This window comes from Azolla caroliniana, unplaced genomic scaffold (assembly GCF_043228905.1).
Source record: "Azolla caroliniana isolate FFs.n. ecotype wild unplaced genomic scaffold, voAzoCaro1.0.p SCAF_9, whole genome shotgun sequence".
NCBI lineage: Eukaryota > Viridiplantae > Streptophyta > Polypodiopsida > Salviniales > Salviniaceae > Azolla > Azolla caroliniana.
Genome location: NW_028230444.1, coordinates 7,749,617 through 7,755,616, shown reverse-complemented (window position 1 = coordinate 7,755,616; position 6,000 = coordinate 7,749,617).

Genomic DNA, 6,000 nt, shown 5'->3' with positions numbered 1-6,000 from the left:
CCTTATAGGGTCTATAAGAGGAATTTAGAAATCTTAATTATTGCTTATTGAATTACGAGCTTGGCTAAAAAAGAAAAAACAAATTTGAGTACATACAAACAAAATGCTTCCAGCATATATCTATGCTTTGGAACTTTAATGTTGTGGGTTCATGTCTCGAGCACAAAAAGACAGCAATGCAAATCGACCTTCCACAACTCAAAGGTCAAACTCTAACCAGTATTGAGAATAAATGGTTTAGTCACTTCTGGTTTACATAAAAGTGAGTTGTATTATCTTGGGTTCAAAGATAATAGCGTAGTTATAAAGATACTTGACTTGGTGACTTCTAATATAAATGATTTGGTAACTTCAATCCACTTCTAATGGAAGTATACGACAATTTGTACACTACCAATGTTTTATTATCCAATAAAATACTAGAATGTAATCATCGAGTCACACTATCGAGATAATTTATTTCTTTCATTTATATTTTTCTAATGTATTATCAATAATGCAATTTAAGCCATATCTTTGATTTCCCCTTCTTCAATAAAGATATGTAAACTCATTATCTCGCATTTATCAATTCTGAATGTACTAATCATAAGCTAAGTATATCTCACTACCTAATGTCACCTTGCTTGGGATTATTGCCCAACGTATGCCAACAAATGTGCTAATCAAGGGAATCCCTTAGTTGGAGGATTATTTAAAGTTTGGTAAACCTTGGGAAATGTGCAACAAATGTGAACACTATGTGTTGTGATATTAACTTGTATTACAAATGATAATATGTGCCAATGTGGTGGTTGTGTCATTATCATATTTTCAATGCCTTCTAACAAGGCTTGACAGATATTTTACACTACTCAAAGACGAGTATCTACAAGGAGCAATGTGTTGTGGGATATCTTTTGGAATGGTTAGAACCTAGAATAGTGTGCCGAGTTTGACGTTTTCTAGGATATCAAGTGTTGAAAGCCTTGTGTAATGTTTTTTGAAACTTCAATACCCTTACAAGTGGAGCATGTACAATGTCATCTAGTATTAAAAGCCAATTTGGTAGATAAGATTGCCCTTGAACCTAATGAGCATTTGTAACACCATCAGATGTATTGAATGATTTCTAGAGGGTTTGGGTTCTCTAGTATTTTCTACTGGAGTGTTTATGGGCCTAAAAGATTTGGCTTGTTGAAGATCCATAATTTTTTTTATGAATGGCTTATGGAAGATAAATGAAGCGTGTACATGAGAAAAAACATAAGATTGTAATATATACAAACTCATATGAGGTTACTCTGTCATCCCTTGTCCTAATTACAACTACACAATCCAATGATGGGTCGTTGATGTACTTTTGCTTCATAATATCAGAAAATGCATGATTATGACCTAAGGTAGCATCCCCAACAATAAAAGTTGAAAATCAACACAATATTATAATCATCACTAGATTTAAAATTAGAGGTTGATGGTTGTGATGATCACATGCAAATACATATACACCTAAGTTTAAAAGGTATACAAAGCACACAAAAAGAAACTTTTGAAAGCTTTCCTCTTCGGACTTCTATGGTGAAACCAGAGGCTTATACTGACTTTTCAAAGTAGGCTTCTTAAAAACAACTCCCTAGGATCTATGTGAATGTTTACCAAGGGTGTTTGGAATTTGCGAATTTACTCAATCCGCAACTTCTAAAAAGCGGATTTTGGTCGGTTGGAATTTTGTAAATTGCTAGTTAGATTTTTTTTGTCTAGAAAGGGAACAAACTTCAATGGCAGTTTATTCATAAAAAGTAGTATTGTGTGTGTGTGTGTGTGTGTGTGTGTGTGTGTTGAATATAACATGAAGTGGTATGCAACTTAATGTGTATTCCAATTTGAAATTGCAACCTTAGGGTCCCAAGGTGTATATGTATGATGTGGCAACATACAATTATGATATTATCCAATCTACTTTTGGGGTTCTATTACCTCACACGACCTCACATCTAACGTAACGCGTCAAAGCATATGTGGCATAGAGAGATGAATGTGAGATAACATAGACCCACATTCTACATGTTTTTTGGCTCTATTGTCCAATAGTAGGAGAGCATCGGCGCGCGTTGCAGTAAGCAATGCACGAGCAGTTATTTCAGGCATTTTGGTTCTAACTTACTCCCGCAATACAATATCAATCTCTCGATGATAAAAAAGAAAAGAAAAAAGGTGCCCCCTCACTATGATCAAATCATCGAACTTTGCACTTGTGTTCTCGAAAAGGACAGGCTGCATACAAGCATTGTTTATGGCATTCAAGGGAAATTACAAAACGATGCCTTCATAACTACAAAACGATGCCTTCATAACAAAACTCTCGCCGGAGAATGGGATATAAATGATATAAATACAATATAGTGTATGTGTGCACACGTTGCGGATTCGCGGCGAACGAGCTTACGGGGGTAGATTTCTAGTAAGGAGTTTTTTTGCTTTTTGGAGGGGAGGGGGGGAAGGATGGGCGGACACGGGCGAATGCAGGTGGGCGGGCGGACACGGACGGCCAAAGGGATCCAATCGTAGAAGGGTTTGAATGAAAAGGAGACCGAACGGAATGCATACATACATACATACACAAGGATGGATCCCGAGGGGGCGGGGGTTGAGGCTTATTATCCATGTGGATGGATGACGTGGCTTGCTGAGGTGGAAGGGGGCCCCTGCCTACGTGGCGCACTTGCTCACAAGTGGACAAAGAGAAAAGGACGGCGGGGACACGAGGTAAACTTGTGGTCAGCGTCAGTCCGTCCGTACGACCGCCGTACGCATTCAAAAGGTCCCCCCCCCCCAAGTCACGTGACAAATCATGGGCTTCTTTTCAATTTAAATTTATTTTTTCCCCTTTCAATTTCTATTCCCTTCCATCATTTAATAATGGATTGGATTGCTTGGCAGGCCTTTCCCTTTTCTGATTTTTCTCTTATTCGTTTTTGTTTTTTTATTTCTGTTGCTGATGTTTATTAAAATATATTAAAACAAATTCCTTTGCAACCAAAATTGTTTCAATTTATTTATTATATATTGCTTTTCCGCTCAATTTGTTCTGAGTGTTTTTTTGTGTTTTTTTTATACGCACTCAAAAGTATTAATGTTAACGTCATGTCAATGTTTAGGGAAGATTATTATTAATAATCTCGAAATAAGTAAGCAGTTAATTCAATCCAAAGTTTTTTGGGGTTTTGTGAGTTAATTAAATTGTTTTTTTTTTTGTGGGGAAGATTAATTACATACTTCATATTTTGGGATTTTGCAAAGAATTAATTAAATATAAACAAAACAAGACATATTATTTAATTCCGAACTACTTACTATATATATATATTAATAATTATACATATAGCAATGTATATATATATATATATATATATATTATATAGATAGATAGATATACATATCATCTCAATATGTGTGTATTTGTGAAGGTTCAAACATTAGGCCCAGTGCCCACCAAAGGAAAAAGTGTTTGTTTTGTTATGAGTTTTTATCCTTTGTGTGGAAGCCTAAGCCTTTAAGCCATCTTCACTCACTCCCCATTTCTAACTAACCAAACACCTCCCTCTCATTCATCGCACCATGGGTCTTTGTCCTCCTTTCATTCTTTGTGAATAGAACTTTACGTGAAACATTCTCGGCAAAAGGTCGGATGCCCCTAACAAGCTTTTAACAAGGGTTGAAAGAAACTTACCAAACTCCCGACAATGTTGGACGTGCGCCATTAATGAAATGCGGAAAAGGAAAAACATGCACAGGGCAAATAGAATAACTTGTGATGAGCCTTGCAGGCCAATTGAGTTGTATCCATTTTTGACCGAGGATTTTCTCTTAGGGTCCTTCGAAGTGCCCAAGCTCACATTTCCCTCAAATATTTTGCTATGTATATTGTATGCCAAATTTGTCCGAAAATAATGTTGCTTGACAAAATCCCACATATAGGAAGAAATGTTCTTGGTGACTTCAGCAAAAAGGCATCTCTTGTAAAGGGTTTCCCGTTCTATTGCACTAAAGTGTTTCTAGGTTATATCGATTGATGGGGCATTCTACAAAATATATTGATCTCAAATTTGCATCTAGCATGAAGTCCATCATGACTTATGCCAAAAGTGGAGCCTATTGTTGAAGCTGAAATCCATGGTACATTTATGTTGGACATTTTATCTTAGTGAACAGGGGATATTTATGCTTAACACTACAAGTGCATAGATTGCGAACATTCAAGGCCTCATTTGTTGTTGAGGATACATGTCAATGTGAATCTTGTTGGGTTGTGAAGAATGACCTTTCAAGAGTCATTGACAAAGTGTGGGTTGATATATTTGGAAGATCAAAGAAGTTAGAGAGGGGGTGCCCTTCATGCATGGAATGGTTGAGTGATGAGCCATTGAAGGCTTGAGACATTTCCATGAGTCCCAAGGCAAACAATTATACCCTTTGTCATTTGTATTGTACCTCTTGCTATTTGCAATGTGACCTTCTGGATTTTGAAGTAAATTGATTATCTTCATTCCGCATATACAATACACTTAGGGATTTCAATTGGAAACAAATAAAACTTTTAATTAACCATTCAATTTTCTTCTAAAATCTCAACTCTTTTATGGGGTACTTATTTCTACCTACATTGCAACTCTAAACTGTAATTTTTTATTGTATAACTTTGCTAGAGAAGTAAATGATTTAGCCTGAGGGTGTTCTTCCTGATGAGCTTAAAATCAAACTACGATACATAGAAGAACCACTCCAACTTATACATAGAAGCGGCAATAAAACATACCTAAGCATCCTCCCTGTGTATCATCAAATAATAAATTGACAATGCTAGAATATCAAAAACTATCACAACCGATTTATTGCCTATTGAAATGCCTACTATAGGACAAGGACCTACTTGAATGTTTCTATATGCTCATTGATCAAACATTTTTCCATTTTCTCCATTGTATACTATGTGAGACAATGAAATGTATGACGTTGCTTATTCATTGTTCTGATCATCGTGTATATTTTAACACCTCAAGGTATAACCTGCTAGAGATAAATTTGTAGAGTTTCCATATACAATAAAAGGAGATATAATAATCTCGTCCATAATTAATTCCAAGGTGTTTGTGGATGTGCATTTCTACATTTTCCAATGTCAACATGTTGTATGCATAAATATGAACAAAGGGTACGAATTGTAATAAATGTCATGCATCTATCTTTGCTTTAGGCACATACATTAAAACAAACGTTCTAAGCCCATGAGTTATCACGAATCATTAAATTTAAAGGTAATGGTCACAATAGAAAAACGATCAAAGGTATTGACCTTTATGAGAAAAGAACAAAGTAGTGAGAAAGCTTGATGAAACTTGTGAGTTAGAATAACATTTCAATCTCCTTATGACTTCATGTAAAGTATGCAATGAAGGCATGGTAGTGGATGAATGCACTTGCTCTTCACATGCTCAGCATATGGTGCAATTTGTTCAAGATATGATGACATATTAAGAGGGAGTTGTAACCTTCTAGACTCCAATCAATGTCACATTCTAGACTTGAATCTCTGACATGTCACACAGAGTTGTGTTAGATAAACCATATGGAAACTCTTGAGTTATATGTGAACTTGTACATATATGGTTTAGTATTGTATAGTTTAGCATATAGTACATACTAGAATATTCTAGTCTTTAATATATTTCTAGAAATAGTCTATGGTATATTCTAGAGATATTTCTCGGGTATAGACTAGAGATATTCAATCTCGGAACTTGTATAATTGGGTGTCTTCACCTAGATTACTTTAAGGTAAACAACACCAATTACGGAGTCTTTCAATTCATCAACTCGTCCATTCGATTTCTTCTAGTCTCTTGTGCATATTATTTTTCCATGATAGTTTGTTCACCTTCCATTGGAAGCATCACTTGTGTTCGTCATTGCCCTTGCTTCCAGAGTTACCATCGTCACCGTCCTTTCTCCCAGAGTCAC